At 39.1% G+C, this 19,342-nt stretch overlaps 1 protein-coding gene across 7 annotated transcripts in view; it reads right to left on the reverse strand.

The window, feature by feature from the left end:
- The window catches only part of ENOX1 (ecto-NOX disulfide-thiol exchanger 1), a 356,767-nt gene that overhangs the window by 270,537 nt on the left and 66,888 nt on the right, over positions 1-19,342 (reverse strand). For all 7 annotated transcript variants that reach the window (XM_058045129.1, XM_058045130.1, XM_058045124.1 and 4 more), the window contains exon 2: positions 13,998-14,074. The gene's annotated coding sequence lies outside the window, so the exon portion shown is untranslated. The remainder of the gene's footprint in view (positions 1-13,997; positions 14,075-19,342) is intronic.

A 19,342-nucleotide genomic window follows, 5' to 3' on the forward strand; every position in this document is an offset into this window, starting at 1 on the left:
ACCTATGTGGGAGAAGCCCTATTTAAACCCATCTAGGTTCAACAATGGCAATAAAAAATGATTGCATAGTTAAGCTCATAGAAAGCCAAGCACAAGACCTGGGCCAGTATTCTTTTAATCAAATAATTGCTATTCAGGCAACACTTTCTATGCAACAATTATTTCTTTTTAAAAGCCCCCAAAGTACTTGAATGAACTCAACCACTTGAGTGACTTTATTTAATTCCCATCATAATACTGTATTATAAATACACTGGAATATTTCTTAAGCTTTGTATATATTTTCTTTCCTAATCATACCACTAGAAAAATAATACCACACTCTGGGATAAAAGAAAAAACACTGTTATTGGGAAGAAGCTTCTTCTTTAGCTTGCCAAGCAGCCACCAGCCTTCCAAGCAGCAGAAATGGCATACAGTGGAGCTGTATACAACACAATCAGAGGGGGTTTGAAGAGTTGTTTTTCTGTTTCCAAATGTACAGTGACTGTTCTGAAACAACTGTGTTTTGCATGAGGAGGATTTGAAGGGGAGCGGGTGGCCACTAACAACAGTAAACATTGTGCTGCTATTAAGGATGGGGGGAGGAGGAGGGCAGGAGCCTGATGGCAGAATATTTTGTTTCCCTATGACTATCTCAAAGAAGCACTTGCTCCACTGCTCTGATACATCATCAGTCCACTGAAACTCTGGTCTCCAAAGGTTAACTTTTTTTAAATATGGTAATAACAATACAGCAAAATTGGTTTCTTCCTTTCTTCTTATGATTTCATCATCACAAAACTTTCACATTGAGTAGTGCTATGCATAAAGGGACACCAAAGACTTTTGCATTTTTACAATACAGGCAATACAGAGGAAAGAAAAAGAGAGAGAGGGGAAGGGGAAGAGGAAAAAATTGAGGTTATTTACTTGTCTTTAACAGGCTTGGATTACTTTCCAAGTATAAAGAAATCGACCATACCATACACATGCGATGGTGTCTGTGCTTCATCAAAATATTTTTAAACAGCAGCTTCTTTAATCTATAGCATGGATTGAATTCTACTCACCGTGCAATAATTTCAGAAAGATTTTCCACAAGAAGGATGATCTCAGACTCCACAAAATACATCTTACCTGCTTCACTCACATTTCAAATTACCCAGTCTAAATGCTATCAACAAAATCAAATACATATATACAAACATATATATTTCCTTTGGGAAGAAATAATTGCAGCACTCTGGCTCTGCTAATTTAGAGGGTATTCCCTGGCCAAATCCCACTAATTATGACTCCCACCACCAAAATCCTGCCCTCACCAAAGCAAAGGACTGCAGGGCTGGAATAATTTACAAAGAAAGACAACCGTGCCATTAGCAGGAGGTGAGCTGCATGCTCTCCCCTTCTACCAAAAAAGCCAGAGTGGTTCTTGTATTTAATTAATCTACACCTGCTGTCATTTTTCTGGGGATTGTGCCCATTTGTGCAGACTACCAAGATTACAGAATAGCAGAAATGCATCCAGCAAAGTGCTCTTAACAGGCATTTGCTTGCCAAAAGAGAACTATGCATATTCTCAGTGAGAGTTAGGAGCATTTGTGGTTAAATGGGAAAACATATTAATAGCTTCCCTGTTTCTTCTCCTCTGCAGGCTAATGTACTCCAGAAAGCAGATTTTGTTTCAAAATAGCAGGAATATGTCTGGAAGAGCTCTTTGTTAAACTGCTGGCTACATACAGATAATACCATCCTGGGGACAATTTTTTCCAGCTACTTTTAATGTGAAGCAGCATTTTCAAAATCATTTTTTCAGACAGCACTTCCACATGTGAAGGGCTTGAATTTTGATGGCCCTGAAGTAACAGTAATATTGCCTTTGCTGTAGAGCCAGCTCTGCAAGATACTAAATGTCCTTGACTTTCATTATTTAAAAGTGCACCTTTCCTGGTAGGATTTTACACTAAAAATAATCCTTTTAGGAATGCAGAGGACCCAGCTGGAGTCCAAAAATAATAATAGTAGTGATGTTAATAATAATTCTAATAATGAGTAGTTTATTGAGCCTAGCAGAATTTTACCTAACAAAAGGAGATGTTCCATATCTTGGTTTTTGTAGCCCAGTACCAACTTTTCAGTTCAACTTTTGCAGGTGCTTTCCCACCAAACTATTCTATTTTAGCACATGTATCATCAGATAGAAACTGTCACACATTGATGTTAAGAGTTTGGTCAAGTGCTTGTTTGTTCATCCCAGGGCAGGAAATTCTCCTCCTTAAGCAGTGTGAGAAACTTCACCTCTTTCACAAGCAGATGCCTACACTCCTTCAGAGGGCAAGCAATATGGATCAGTGAAAATGCAGATTAAGATAAACATCTAAAGAGTCAGCTAGGACAGACAGCATCTCCGGCTTACAAGCCAATGTTAGTATTTTGGAAATAACAATTATTCTACCAACTGATGCATGGTAAAGATTGGCAAATGAGGCAAGAATTCACAATTACCTTTTCTTACATATTCAGATATGCTAATACAGCTAACTTACGTCATGTTACCTTTTAGCTTCTTGAACTGTTTTGTTACTCTTCTGTTTTTGTATGCTCCACTTGTGCATTGCATAAGTATCACTTATTCAGTGAGGAGAAGGCAGGGGAGAGTGATGAACTTCCATTAAAATGGAAAACACGAGCCCAGAATATTTCATGTTAAGCATAGAGTGAAATTTGTTTTCTGATGAAACTAAAACAGACCCTTGAACTTTAAAGTCAATGACAGGAAAAAAAAATACCATGAAGATATGATTTATAGTAGTAAAAGAAAGTTATTCAGGAGTCAATAATTTTTCAAAAGGATTAACAGAGCATATGCAGCATTTTCCATAATGAGATAGGGTAAGTATAGGAAGCTCAATTTGCATGCTATTTGGATTAAATTGATATTTAAACTGTTGATTTCTAATGTGCTGTTGTTGTGACAGTAAAGGTAGAGGTCCTGTACAGCCTCTGAAAATCAATATAGTTCAGAGAAAATTGTAAAAATTGCAATCCTTTTCATATCTAGTGGGAGTTAATCTATACAAGAAGGATGGTTTAGGTGACTAAATTTCCATTTTTTATCATCAGGACACAGAGGCTGGCTAAAAAAAAAAGGCATGAAGGTAGCTTTTTGAATTCAGATGTATCTGCCTCTGGGATTCAACAAGAATTTAATGCCAAATGGAAAACAGTAGGTAAGCATGAAAGCTGAAGTAATTTATCACTGCTATCTTTTCAACAGATAAGCATTTCTTTGTTTGAACAAGCACACATTACAGTACATTAAAAGAAAAATGTTTTGGACAGCACAGCTTCCATAGGGCTTCTACATAATGAAATTTCAGAAAACATTCAGTATAAAAGTTTTGGTGCACAAAGAAGATTATTAATTTTCCTTCTGCATGACAAATAGATAAATACCTCTATGCTAAACACAATTTTAAAGCACCATACAGTGTTCAGGTTCGTATTTTCAATGCTTCAGAAAGCACTAAGAAAGGTACTCAAATTATTAATTTCTTGACATATCCAGTTTAAAAAGGCCCAAACTATCCAATTGAAAACCACTGTTTTTCTCTAGACTGCCACTTACAAACCCAACATTGAAACACCCTGATTTCTTTCCATCTCATACATCAGTACCAGTCATAATGATTCCGCAGACCCTCTTGCTGCAACATCACTATCTTGTGTTTGTGCTGTCAGCAGCAGGCATATCAGCAATCTGTTTCACTTTTGGTCATCTCAGTGACTGATCGATCGGAATTTAGTGAACAGCTCTTTGACGGTGCATGCCCCATCCCAAGTGCTTTGGATCAGCAAATTAAAGAAGAGCAAAGAACTTTACAGTTCCTTCTCCTCCTCAAATACTTGAGGGTAAAATACAGGGCAAGGGAAAAATACAATGCCTAATTAAATATAAAATATATCTACCATGAATAATAAATAGAAACAAAGGAGGTTGCAATGTTACATATCAGGTAAAATGGAGGAGATTCTAATATGCAGTCAGATGTGTTTTATAAGTGATAAAGACAACTGGTATCTGGAAGAATTAGTAGTAGAGGAAATAAATTATTACTTTGATTTTCTGTTGTTTTCTCTTCTATATGATTAGTGAAAGGCTGCCAGGTATCTATTGCATTGAAACTTCAGTGCCAGATGTGACTGCTGATGCACTGATCATATCAAAATGGAGGGGCAGAAAGAAGCTTTAAGTCGAATTAGAGTTTATAGCAAACCTATACCATTGTACCAAATGTTTCCATCAATGTAACCAATCTGCAGAGACAGAAAGTAGGTTGCCTGATCAACCCTTTGCCTGCCACAGCTGATGACTATTGGAAAGAAGAGGAGAACCAAGTTCTCTTAAGAGTGAAAATGCAAGCACAAAATAAGGAAAAAAGAACTCGAAGACTGTCTGTAGACAGTCAAAGAAGAAGACAAGGCAAGGAAGAAAAGTCAACAAAAAGGATCCTAGAGATTCTTCTCTGTGTCACTGAATCTTTGAGAAAACCAAAGACTCTAAAAATGAACAAAGAAAATACCTTTTGGAGCAGAAAATACCTTTTTACAATGGAAAGGAAGGAGGGAAAGACTTGTAGCTAAATATGGAAGCCAGATATAAAAAAGTTAAATCAGTGAGAGGAGAGAGAAGCTGCAGTATGCACAGTATTATGTCCATTTTATTTCCATGTTCTCAAAAGCAATGTCAAAAGCCACGGAGTTTTAAAAAAAGTAAAGATCTAGTCCAGGCTCGCAGCTCTTGCACACTGCACGTGGTGTTAACCTCCCTTTTGCCCTGGGCCTCCAAAACCACTCAGCCCTCTAATCAAACTTGAGGGTAGAAGCAGGTCTCTGAAGAAGACCACTCCTCTCCTAGTCCTTTAAAGACTTCTTGACTAGACAACATATTTTCTGCACACTTCAAATCTTGAAAGGATTCATGTTTGAGCTTTTAGCTTATGGCTCCCAGATGAGGGTCAATCCAACAAACTCAACTGATGGATGGGCTTGCAAATTTGTCATATGCTTCTTGAGACATTCACTACTTATAAATATGGTGAAGCTATGTACATTCTTCCATGGATGATAATCCCTTGCTCCTTTGGCCCAACATGACACAGTTCTGCACACCTGACCAGGCAAAGCCTGGCACAATCCCAAACCAGCCTGCAAAGAGGCCAGAACTGCCATAAAGAAGTCTTCACCAAAGATCAGCCTGGAAATGACAGGTGTATGTATATATCGATGGATGAATCTGTAGCTGGGTCATACCCACAGCAGAAGCAAGAATTTCTCAACAGCTCTTCCCCTTTCAGATTTTCGAAAGGACAATGTGAAAATTCATGTCTACTGAGCTGGAGGCAAGGAGAAATGCAAGAAAGATGATAATGTGGCACAATGAGGTGACAAACAAGACAACAATAAATCTGCAGCGTAAGTAAGTTATATAACCATTTCCTGAGTTGTCTGGACTTTCTGTACAACTCAGAAAAATACCTATACTCTACGAAGAAAGCATATTGCAGCAAGTCCCTGCACTGATTTAGGATGGTTGCATTTACCTTTCCTTACAAGCCATCAGAGAGACAACTGTACATTGTGTAAATACAGTTGGGACACAAATTAATTTCAAACCTATCACATAATCTGATGAGATTTCCCTGGAGATCTCCTAGCACTTTGCAGCACTGTGAGCCATTATTTCCATACTTATTGGAAATAACGTCTGAGCCCAGGCAAGGCACAATATTCCCACTGAGAGTTGTCATGACGGGAATGGAATTAATTCATATTGTCACTGGATATATCCAGGGTCTTTTTGGCATTACTACCATGTAGCCCAAAATATATTTTAATCCATTACAATACAGCAGACCACATAACATATAATTTGGGGGGTCCTAAATTTGGACATAGATGCCCTTTTACACAGAGAGACCACAAGTCACCTTTCCCTGTATTTACAGAAGCCTGATGCAGCTCCACCATTTTCAGTGGTTGAGCTCCTGGCTTACACCCCTGTGGAATCAGAACTGTGTCTGTGACATAACAGAAGCATTCACGATCCTTTTAAGGTGCAATTTATTAGCAAGATAGACCTTAATCACAATGAGCTGTGATGCTGGCTGTCATACTTTGGAGGACGAACAAGAAGCTATATATTTTTTTATTGCAGTTAAATTAATTCACACTTCTTATGAAGTTACTTATCTACTTTAAGCATTCTCCATGTGGCTGCTGTCACCAGATGTGGACAGATCCCCTTCTGCTTCACTAGAAAACCATGCTGGAATTTTTGTACGAACTAAAGACTCACCTATGTTAAAATCATTTTTAGATTTCCAAGCCATTCTTCAGAAAACTTTCACCAAATATTTCTGGTTTATTTTTGCAAGCAAATTTTCTCCATTTATAGTTGATCTGTTTTTCTTACCTGATTCATATAAGCATGCTTGTAACACTGCAATTTGTTGCCACAGAAACAACTGTTTGGTCACCATAGCTGATGTCACAGAATAAACCAAGTATGAAAATCATGGAAAGTATTTAAGAAAAAAAAACCAAAATCATCAAGCACACAGCATTCTAAACAAATTAATTGACCATTTGGAACTACCCAGAAAGAAATTCAATTAAATATGATGCTTTAGTTTCAGTTTTCAGAAATTTTTAGGGTTTTTTTAAACTTTTTATGTCTCTCTGTGGTTGGCAGCCACTGAGCAAAATCCTGTAAAATGGGTTCTAGCAGCCCCACATCACAGCCAGCATCACAACTCACAATGAGATTGCTGCAGCTTCAAACCCATCTCTCCCAAAACTTTCACAGGAGGCTGAGACACAGCAGTCTCCTCCCTGAGGGTATGCTGAGACCTGACTTGTCCACTTAATTAGCCACTTAACCATTCTAGCAAAAGAGGCTGAACATGCAGCTGTCTGCAAACAGCCTACCATTGCCCAGCAGCTTTAAATATTATATATCTATATCTTTATCTATCTCCATTTTCCTGACAGAAATAACCTCAGGCCAGAAATCTTTTCAGCTGCTGTGCCCTACCCATGTGGATGCTACAGTGATGTCTATTTTATGGATCAATGTTGATTTTCATCCAGGATTCTGTAAAGCTTTGAGGCAAAAACGTTGGAAAGGGAAAGAGAGATAGCATTTCATAATCCAAGGCAGCCTTTTGGAGATTGACACACAACTCAAGTACAAGTACGCATTTTTATTTAAATTGTATATTTTTGTATTTAGTAGGAAAATAGATAAACTCATGTATTATTTTGGCTAACTTACAAATTTCTTATAGCTATAGTAACACAGCTAAAAATGGCGTTCCAAGGTGATTCTAATTTTAGCAATAATAATAAATCTTATTTACCATATTAGTCTTAAAGTTCTATAAATTTGTCACATTTTCCATGAAAAGATAAGCTCAACTTTATTTCTCAAATTGTATCATTGATGGTGCCTTAGAAGCAGCCACTTTCATCACTATCACATATAAAATCTCTGTGGGATTAAACTTTAGGAAACACTCTTACAAAAAAGAAGTGCCTCTAATTAAATGTAATTAATTTACTAGTGCCCTGCAATTGCAAGTATTAAAAAATAATATAAACCTCAAGCATTTTTTTGTTTTGCATGTGAAAAATGCTACAATCACTCTTTTCACTGAAAATACAGAGGAAATAATATTAGGTGACAGCAAGTTCATTGGAGCAGGTCAATTGAGATTGTCAGGATTCATTAGCATGTGTGTGACTGGTAAATAATTGAGTTAATTTTAGGCTGAGTGACATATTTAGAAAACTATGAATCACCTTATTTTGTGAATTTAATCAACCTTTGCTCTTCCCTGGATAATTCAGTGTACATCTGCAATATTAAGTTGGAACTGATTCTTCACTCTGTTGCCCTCACAAATGCTAGTGGTTTGCAAAATTTCAAAACCATCAACTGTATTAAATGCTGGCCTCCAACAAGGATTTCAACACAAATAAAGCACCATAACTACAAAGAAAACAGAAGTGAAGTAAACAAACAAGCAAACAAACAAAAAAACTCAAAAAAACTTCCTAGAAGCTGAAGAAGTTTCTTTCTTCAACTGAAGTTTTAGCAAGATTTAGCTGAAATCTCTATTTGCTCTGTCTCTAAGAATAAAAATGCTTAAGTCCGCAAGATAGCAAAGCAGAACAATTATTTCTCTGGAAACTTTCCCAAAAAATAGCTTCTGTTTGAAAAATTTAGTCAATCCTCAAATGCTTCTTTGTGACACTCCGTTAGCCCAATTATCTCACGTTACAAAACAAAAACATTGCACTGCATATGGATGTTCCAGCTTTGGCTCTGAAAAATGCTACTTTCAACAGCAGGAAACATCTTTTTTCAAAACTTAGCTTTATTTGGAAGTAAGTCACAATTTCTAGCTAAAGTAAACCATTCTTTTACTTTTCATTGGATGTCTTCTGATCTATCTAGAGGGTTTCTCTTCATTTCTGGAAGACATTCTATTAGCACTAGATTTTATATTGAACATGGCAATATTTAGGTAACAGTGGGCTTTTCTGTGTAAAATTTGAGCTGTGATATGCACTAGCAAAAAGGCCAATTACTCATCATTTTGTAGTTTGAATATGCAAACAAGTTGCTTGTGGATTACTGGCAGCTACGGCTTGGGCTCTGACACTTAACTGTTATTAATACACAAAGCAATTAATGTAATTATAAATATGGGGGAAATATCAACATTATTTACAGTAGTTAGTTATTAGGAGGTAAAATACTTTGTCAGCTGTAATACAATACAAATTGCTGCACAGCGTTCAATGTGATTGTAACACACATATATTCAAAGTACTACAGTTTATATTCTAGGTCTGTCCTCCAGGGATCAATTTATGATACTCTGTGCTGGGTATTTTATCTTGACAAAATAAGGACACTTTGTTCATGTGCAGCTACATTTGGCTACCATACGCTTTCTGTGTGGGTAGGATTCCAGATCCAACCCTTGCCCAGTGAATAGGGATACACATTGGGATGCATGGGAGGCATCATTAGTATCTACACAGAAAGCACCACAAAAGTGTGCACCTGCCTCTCCAATTTGGAAACATTTTCCTCAAGCTTGTATCAATTTTCTTCATTGTTGGTATTGCTTTCTTGAGTGTTCGAGCTAAAAATCCCACTTGGACATTTACCATCTACACCCCATGCTTGCAGAGGATGTAGTGACAGGCAGTGACTCTGCAGGGGAGGTTTGGGAGGTCTACTGAAATGATCCATGCAGTTGACAGACAGCTAGGTGGGAAATGTAACATGGACAAAGCACACTCCCATAGGGGAATGCTGCTTTCTTCCATACTCAAACTCATTAATCCATTTAAGCAGAAATGCCTTCATTTTCCTTCTTTTTCTTGCACTTGGAATTAAACTCCTGTTCAGAATTCATGATGTTACAAACAGCAGCCAATCTTAAACAAGACTATTTCAAAGCTCCTTATTAGTGCTTTATTTTTTAAGTCTGACAATTGTGTCACCCATTACTGACATCCCCAATTATTAGCACCATGTGTTACTGGGTAGCATATGGCATGTTTAGCAGCGGGACTCGGCCACCACCACTCCAGTGAATTAGGAGAAAAGTTGCTCCCAGGTACCAAAGTGGTGTCCTTGCAATCACCTATCATAAACACACATTTTCCTAGCTCTGCCAAAGGAGACAAAGAGATGCAACATCATGCCAAGTCAGAAAAGCAAAATAACTTTGATTGATAGAAGGGACAACACAGCAGAGGTGCATATTACTAAAAACACAGCGTACCTAGATGGGGAAGCAAATTAAATATTAACAGGGAACTGCTAAAAGCTGACACTTTCTCTAACCAAAGCAAATTGCTACTGCCTAGTTCATAATGGCTGATGCACAATCCTGCTTTATTTCCCAGCTGCTCCATGAGACTGATTCAAGCTCACTGAAAACAGTCCTTCTTGGATGCAGTCTCAAGTAAGAACAAGAACAGACCAAATATCTCAGTCTAATTGATTAAACAGTTCTGCTTAATATCATTATCAATGGTCTGGATAAGGGGATCAAGTGCACCCTCAGTCTCTTTGCAGAGGACACTAAGTTGGGTGGGAATGGTGATCTGCTGGAGGGCAGGAAGGCCCTGCAGAGGGATCTGGACAGGCTGGATTGATGGGCCAAGAACAATTGTATGAGGTTCAACAAGGCCAGGTCCTGGGTCCTGCTCTTGTGTCACAACAGCCCCATGCTACAGGCTTTGGAAAAAATGGTTTGGAAAGCTGCCTGGTGTAAAAGGACCTGGGGGTGCTGGGTACCAGCCAGCTGAACATAAGCCAGCAGTGTGTCCAGAGAAACTTTTCTATCAAATCATGGTTGGATAAGACAGAAGTACTACTTCCCTACTGGTTACAGAATAGAAGATCCATGCATTACTTTTTCCTGGTAACACTACTAAGCAAAAAGTCAGTTTGAAAGTGTTTCCAAAGAGGTAAAATATTTGTGTTTTTAAGAAAGCTCAGTACAGAATTCAGACTATTTCCTGACAGTTGGTATCTGAAAGTTCTTTGTTTGATCAGAATGCCTTCTTTTTCTTTAAAGAAAACTAATTTGCTTAGTTGGTATAGAGTACGTATTCAGCGTCCCCCTCCCAAGTGTCACATCTCAACATGGTGTAAGTCACTCTGCACCTCTGGAAGGGGCTTGTGAGCCATACAGTCCTTCAAGACTCCCAGCCACCTCCCTGGCCCCTAGGGGAGGGGACAGCCAAAGGACAGCCTCCACAATGGGTGACCGCTGCCTGCTGCCACTCGACAGCAACGCCCACGCAGCAGCGCTGAGGGGCTCCATGCCCTGTGCCAGGGCTTTGCTCCATGCACAGCCCTTCCAGCTGAACTTCCCACTTTCTGCCTACTTGTCACATTTAACTTCACTTTCTGTGTTTAACGTTTCAGATTTGTGTGAAGTTTAAAAAAATAAAAGTTGGAGCGTGCCAGTTATTCCTCTGAGGTTTCAGAACACTAACTCTGCAGTTCTTCTGCTGTTTGGCACAGGCTGCCACAGATGGAAGATGGATATCTGTCCGCCAATGTTTAAAGAGGACCAGATTTTTTTGTTTAAAATTTTTTGCTGTTCAGCACTTACAGCCATACAATCAGCCAGACCAGCCCTCCTCTCCTTCTCTCCATAACAAATGCATTCACAAAATGAACAGGGGAGACCATTGCCTGCACAGGATTCACACACCCAGAGATGTCTGGGGTGCATTGGGACGGCCTTGATGGATAGTTTTGGAAAGAAAGGGGCCAACTTTTTCTAACCTGGCTTGAAAAGCTCTGAAACTCACATACCCTTCTACCGCAAGGGAGCTCATTTAATGACAAGGAAAACAAAGTTGTCCAGTAGCCTTTTCAGCAATGTCAGCCAGGAATTTGCTAATTTTGAGTTGGTCCAACCCAAATATCTGAGGAAAGCTGTTGAATTGGTGCATGCTCTTGCTAAATCAGCTGTGTTCCCTTGCCTGCTGACGGCTGCCGACTTAGCCTGAGCTGAAATACTCCAGCTTCCTCCCCCCAAGTGTTACAGTCGCTCTCTGCTATCACACCTGATCTTTCACAAAAGTTCCTGCACCTTCCAGGCTTGTCACAACAGCCCTTGGAGCATAAGCTGAAGCCAACTTGACACAACAGATTTCCTTTTTCCCTTGGAGACACACATATGCCACAGAGACTCAGCTCACCACCTATACACTTCAAACACTCCTGAACACACCCAGGTGGGATAGCACTTTTGCAAACTGGGCAGCACTGTTGCTTCCTTTACTTCACCCCTTTTTTTTTTCCCCTTTTTAAAGTAAAAAGTTGGCTAAAGCAAGTCTGTTTGAAGTTAAGTTCCTAATTTATACTCAGTGAGCTGTCTTGTGCTGTGTCCAAAATTGGAGGAGAAACATTGTCAACGTTTCCTGGAACCCCTATGCACAGCGTAGCAAATGAAAGGTTTCTCTTCTGCTCCAGCATCCCTGGAGCCCAAATACTTCAAGGATTAAGGATTTCTTGCTTATGCAGAAAGGTGGTGCCTGCATGACTGTGTGCATGCAAGGAGATGTTTTCAGGAGCAGCAGAAAGTAAGCTATGTCACAAAGTCCTGCAGTGCTCACTGCTTTCTTCCTTCCTGCATGACACCTTGGGGAAAATTCAGGGAGAAAATGAATGCTGCAAAACGACAGGCACTGGACAGTGTCTGGAGGGAAGTAGGTAAACTTGCTACCCCAGGGACAAGGGCATGGCTGGCAGGAGGGGAGAATCCAGACAGCTGGCTCTCTCCCAGCTGGGGATGAAGAAGTCACAGGTGAAGCAGGGCCACGTGCCTTACTAATAGCAGCAGCTTCCTGCTCAAAATAAGAAGCAGGTTCACACATTTGCTCTCCAGTTGGGTTCAGACGTAAGCTGCAACACAGATGTTCACAGGGCACAAAGGGGACACCCAGCAGAGCTGGCTGCAAAAGAAAATTTACAGGAATGACAGCAAGTTGCCTTTTACAGCAGGCTCTCTAGAGAGGCAGTAAAAGGAAAGCTCATTCCGCTACGATTTTTTTTCCTGAAACTCCTCCTTGTGTAAGGCCTCGCTACAGCTAATATCTCTAGAGACTGCAAATGAATTTAGAAGGGGAGAAAACACAGGAAAGCAAAATAAGAAAGCAAAGCAGAAAACAAAGCAGAAGAAATGAGAGTGAAGAAATGTATCACAAAAGGGAGCAGTAAGGGCCCACCAATAGATATGAGAAATACCAGTAAAACATAAACATCTGAAACATTGATCTTTTGCACACACTCTGAAAGGATGACTAGACATCCCATGGGATCCTCTGACAGGCCTGGACACAGGTCTGAACATCCAGGAACTCCAGCAGTAGGACATTAGGTGATCCAGGAAGGTACCTGACCCCATGCATAAATTGGAGACCACCATTCTTCTCCAGCTTTTGCTAAATATCTTGGGACCTACAGGTGAAGCATGCTATGAAGATATGTTGCATTCAAATTCTTACAGAATAAGCAACTTAGTGCAAAAATGCATTTTTGTGAATTTCATGCATAAGCATTTAACCTCTCCCCATTTTTAAACCTCTTCAAAGTTTCTCACACAGATCAAGGTAAGTCCAGCTGTTACATCCAGTATTCAAGAAACCTTTCACTCCTTCCAACTGAACTGAATCTCAAAAAAAATGCCTAGGTCTATGAACTCTTTTGAAAGAATAAGAACTTCTAAATCTTCTCTCATTCAACTTTCTCCATTGCTAGGAGTTCAGTAGAGCTTCAAGAACCATAAAGTGTGATCTGACTTTTAAAAAAGAAATCACCTGGAAATTGCTTTGTTATATGCAAGAATGTATTTCTGAAATTGCCTGAATATTTTCTGTAAATGATTGAAGTAAGATGTGAGCATCACTGAAACACCTAAGAAGAAAATCTCCAGGAACGTCAATGTATCCAAGTTTTCAACCTTCATTTCCTTCCCATATTTAGTTATATTCATACATTTACTACCTTCAACAGTTGCAAAAAAGTCCCAAAGGAAACACAGCTGTAAAGCCGGGTGAAGCACAGACTCAGGTAGGAAGGGATCAAATAAGAGCCACTTCCTCTCACTGATTTTACCTTCAAAACCTCTTACTTGCTTGTTGAGACTCACCTTTTTGTTCACTCTCAAGTTTGCAGGTTTGGCTAAACATTAATCTCTGAGCAACTGTGAACGTCATAACCTTCCAAATTTCTGTCCTACAATAACCATGTGTTATTGAAAATTCAGCCTACAAAGATCCATCACAGCGTCCCGTTCACAGAGGCTGAGATTTATCAAGAGCTGTAAGAGCTCAGCATTAAACTGTCAACAAAACTCACACAGTCCAAACCATCCAACACAAAGCATGAATGTATCCATTACACGTACCTATTTATTGCAGATACTTTCCCAGTTTCAAGAAGCATATAATCTTGAAGAACTGCTTCAAGTTCAGAATCCAAGATCTGATAAAAAAGATAATATATTTTTAAAGTCATTAAAAGTATATGACTTAAGCATATAAAATGAAAATATATATATATTGTGCAAAATTTCTCCTTAGAAATGAGCCCATGAGCCAGTCCTTCTGAAGCTGTGCATCACTTGAGACATGTTGTGGGTGATAACAATGATGTTATGGTAATTTATAATACATTACATTTAAGGTATATAATACTGTATAGATTCTTAAAGAACTTCTACATGTGAGTTCAAAATTAGTTCAAAAAAAATCCCAAAATTTTCAAATAGTAATTTTGCTACAATCATTTGCAATGAAAAAACAAACACAATGTACTGAGTATGAACAACTGCCAGTATCAGAAAAAATAAATTATTTAGGAAACCACAAGTATCCTTATGTGCATTTAAGGAGTATTTTGCCTTTAGCTTGCAGCAGAACAGTGACATGAGCTGGGAAACCACATGAAAAATCAAGGGTATCCTTAAGTGCATTATTTCTTTAATGTTCAGAAATGCTGAACATGGCAGTTCTGTTACAGGTGTGAAATTATGGATGTACATCCTTGTAAGGATACATATAACACCTAATCACAATTAGTCCCAGAGTCTCTGTAAATTTTCCTGGTGATTCTCACACAGTGACCCTGAGCATAATGCATTTATTAAACCTGATGTGCTTAACAAAGCAAAAAGGAAGAAGATGCAGCAGTAGAAAGAAGCAGGCTCAGTAGACCAAGGAAAGACACAAAGGAGAAAAAAAAAAGAAAAGGAAAAATAGGAAGAAAGTTCATGTGTCCAAAGGCACTTGGTCTGATCTCTGTTCTGCATAATCACCATCATTAGTACATGCTCTATTGAGTATTTTGGTGGCACTATTGGCAACTTTGCATTCTGCAACAAGAAACACCGTTTCACACAGGACTGCCACACAGGCACAGCTCTTAAAGATAATTAAGAGCCCATATTAAAAAAAGTCTTGTCTCTTTTCTTTCCACAGAGTTTTTCCTGAGCTTTCCACAGCAGCTGTGCTACTGGTACCAACCACATGATTCCCGGTGAAGGCAAAGAAAATCAGCTATAGAATTGTCTACACCCACTATGCATCAATGGTCACCAGTAGGGAGCACCCATGTGTCCCAGCTGAAGAGCAGACATTTGCTTCTCCAAAGGATCAGCCCACCCAAGGAGTCCTGGACTCCCTCTGTTCCCTTCTGTGAGCTGGTAATTTTCAAGCAGAGAGATGAAATGTAAATATCAGCATGGATAATTATTTCACTGCTCATTTTTTGCAAGATAATCAGACAGAAAGATAAGACTCACTCTGAGGAACAGAAGCAGTAGAATTTTTTATCCAGCAACAGCATGAAAGATTCTGCCAATTCTTCTTACAAAAGCAACAGTTCGCTGATTTGTAGCTGCTGCCTACTTTCATGTGCAAGAACAACAGAAATCCCTCACTGGTCTTCTCTACATATTTTCAGGCAATCACTGCAAGCATGACAACTTCGAGGATTATTTATTCTATGCACTGTGCAGCCATTCCTGCTGTTGATGTCAGCTGCAGACAAGCCAGGCTCAGAAGCTCAGATTCAATCACACAGGCACGAGTAACATCACTACATCTCCACCCTTTGCACCTCCTACTCAATTCCCCAAAAGAGATTTCCATAATAATGCATAATCACAAAGAGAATGTTATTAAAGTGAATCTCAGCAAAATACCACCTCTAAAATGAGTGGGAGCTACCTATTAGATAATACCAATAAAAATCTGCAAGATCAGAAGGTGGTCAAAGTTTACCCTTTATTTTCTACAGTGATGTCCTCCTTTTTTTCCTACAGTAACGTCCTTCCTTTTTTCTACTTCTTCATCAGTTAGCCTTGTAACAACTTTTTCCACACAGAATCACAGAAAATCTCTGTGGAGAGAGTTGGAAGGCACCCATAGAAGGCATCCAAGAATCACTGAGTCCAGCTCTGCTCCTTGCAGGACTACCTAAAACTAGGCCAAATGACTGTGGGCATTGTCCAGACACTCTCTGGATTCTGACAAGCTTGATGCCATGACTATTTCCTTGAGGAGCCCGCTCCAGTGACTGACCACCCACCCAGTGAAGCACCTTTCCATAATGCCCAATCTGAACTTCCCTGCAACTTCATGCCATGTCCTTGAGTCCTGTCACTGGTCCCCAGGGAGAGGAGATCAGCTCCTCCACCTCTGCTGGCCTCTCCTGAGGCACCCCCTAAGCTATGTTTTCCCTCTTATTTATCCCCTTCATTTCTTACCCAATTTATGACTGCCCATTTTACCTTCACTTGCAAGGCCTCTGCAGCTGACAATAAGCACTCATCTCACCACATCTTGACAGGAATTACCACCCATCAGATGTAGCATGTTAACCACCTAAATATAGACTATTCCCTGGCTGAAACATCTTCAGCCAAGTGACCTTGACAATAAGTAGAGATTCCAGGGACTGAACTGTCAGGTCCTGCAAAACTTGTGTCATAAAGGTAACCTTCAAACTGACCAGGTGTAAAACCCTACCAATTCGATAATGCATGAAATTATATTTCTCACAGACACATTTCATGGGATTGTTGACCTGGGAATTTCTTACGACATATTTACAGAGAAATGTTATGAATTATTGCATGGCTGAGATAGCTCTGTGACAGAATGTTTGCGACCAAAGATAAGAACAATTGTGTCTTAAGTACAAGCATACAATTTGCTGTGCATAATATTAGCAGGGTTTATTTTAGAATTGACCACCCACCTGACTGTTCCAAAAAACCTCCTGGAGTTGCTACAAGATGCCAGAGAAAGTTTTCACTTGTAGCAGACTTTCTGTCTTTAATAACACCAGCTGTCGCTTTTACAAACACATTATGCCCTTCACATATTATCCCATATTCTGCAAACACCAAAAAAACCCAAACTCTCCCACAGTTATTAACATCTGCTTCACTTACTGATTCTGACAATGTGAAGGACAAAGGCATGATTTAACAGATTGCTCCACATAAAGCAGCTATGCAGTCCACAGAAGGATCCATCAAATGCCCCTGTCAGAGAGCTTTACAAAGCGCAGCTTAATGAACGTATGCAAATTGCTATCATATATAAAATGCCTGATACCACTTCAACAAGCAACATGCCTATGAAATCTATGGAGAATGGTAAAAAAGATCAATCTAATTTGTCTTTGAAATAAAATGATTGGGTTTCCTCCAGATAATTTCAATCTTTTTTTTTTTTTTCTTGAATGCCCTGAAGCACACATTACATACAAAGAACTACTGCTTTAGGCACTGGAAGATGTGATTATTCAATAGAAAAAACATGCAGCAAGAGACAAACTGGAAGCACGCTGATACTCTTCAATATTTTCCTTCAATGTTTTGACATGCTGGCACTTTTAAAAAATTAGTTTTTCCAAGCCTTGTTGCATTTAAACAGCCCCTGTTTTTTTCTGGTGTTGCTTGATGTGAGGTTGAGCCTGAGTACAAGTCAGGCTGATATTTACAGCATGAGGAAATGCTCAGATATGAAAGTGCACCAGAAAACAACATGCATCAAGGATGATTGCTGCTGCTGCTGTTTTCAACATTATTGATCTAGAAATCTGATCTTTTTTTTTTCCCATCAAGATAAGGAAAGAATAGCTTATGAGCAAAAAATATTTTTGATGGAAAAAAATCAACATTTTCTAGAGCTTTATCCCTCCTGAGAACTGAAAGCTCTTTTCACCAACTGACTTGAAAAAAGAATGTATAAAAATACCCTTGTGTTTTGTTAAAGAAGCTAAAACCCACAATCACCCTTTAAGAAGTTTGTAGAAAAACAGACAGAACGTCTCTAATTTTTTTTTTTTTTTTTTTTTTACTCTGGAAAAACAACACATGAAAAAGAACAAGGCACGGTATGTGTGCATCAGAAACTAGAAGGTGCAAAGTTCCCGGATCTTGGCTTTACCACTTACATTGAAGGGCAGGCAGGTGTGAAAGTGAAAGAAGACTGTGAAGTGCCATGATTATCTCCTTGTATCTCATGCTGGGACCATAAAAGGAAAAGGAACACTAGGTAACACTTTCTCAGGTGGTTCTTTGTTATGTTAGGAGAATTCCCGGTGCAGTATTTGAACAGATAAACAGTTTCAACTCTTACTTTATGTCACAGTATGATAGAATCGCTCAGGTTATAAAGACCTCTGATATCATTGAGTCCAACCATTAACTCAGCACTGGCAAGGCCAGCATTAAATCATGTGCCCAAGCACTACATCTACACGACTTTTAAATATTCTCAGGGCTGGTGACCCAACCACTTCCCTGGGCAGCTTGTTCCAATGCCTGACCATCCTTTTGCTGAAGAATTTTTCCTCATATCCAATCTAAATTTTCTCTGGTCCAACTTGAGGTCGTTTCTATTGCTTGTAACCTGGGAGAGGAGACTGGCTCCCACCAGTTTGCAACTTCCTTTCAAGTAGAGAGGGGTAAGCTCCTCCTAGGCCTCCTTTTCTTGAGGCTAAACAATTTCAGTTTCCTCGGCCTCTCCTCACAAGACTTGTGCACTAGGTCCTTCGTGCATTAGATGATTCTTGTTAAAACAGAAGTAATTGCTGTTACTGTCAAAGCTAGACACAAATTTTGCTCAGTGCCGTAGGCAAAATGACCAAGATGAGCAGTACTTGGTGCAGGATTCTCAAATCTCTCTATCATGGGACCACAGTTTCTACACTGAGAATGAACTAAATTGTAAAATAAGAGTCCAACTTGGAATACCATGTCAGAAACATATTGTGATCTCCTCATTTTAAAGGCACTAACTTGTAAAATCCTTTCCATTCTGTTACACTAAATATTCAGTATGTGCCAGGCACCGTGTAAAAAGCTTTTATTTCTGTGCAAATGAATATACATTAGAGTGAGTGTTTATAACATTTTTCTAGCTTTGGGTTTATATAACTGACAATTAAGGGGTGATATCTTTAACACTATGTATCACTTCTACATGCCAGTATCACTTTCAGATGCCAGTTAGCAATATTTAACAAAGCAGGCAGTTCTCATTTTTATGTCTTTTGTTTTCGTATTCAGATTTGGTCCTCCAGCTTTGCATTCAGTCAAACACTAAAATCAGGGAATAAATGAACATGACATGCCTTCCTTTATTCCACCTCATTTCTCGAAATAACTCTTTCGGCTTCCATCATTACCATCCCTATTTTAAATTTGTTCTTTTTAACATAAATCTACAAGTACAG

The sequence above is a fragment of the Melospiza georgiana genome, chromosome 2 (assembly GCF_028018845.1).
Source record: "Melospiza georgiana isolate bMelGeo1 chromosome 2, bMelGeo1.pri, whole genome shotgun sequence".
In the NCBI taxonomy this organism is placed as follows: domain Eukaryota; kingdom Metazoa; phylum Chordata; class Aves; order Passeriformes; family Passerellidae; genus Melospiza; species Melospiza georgiana.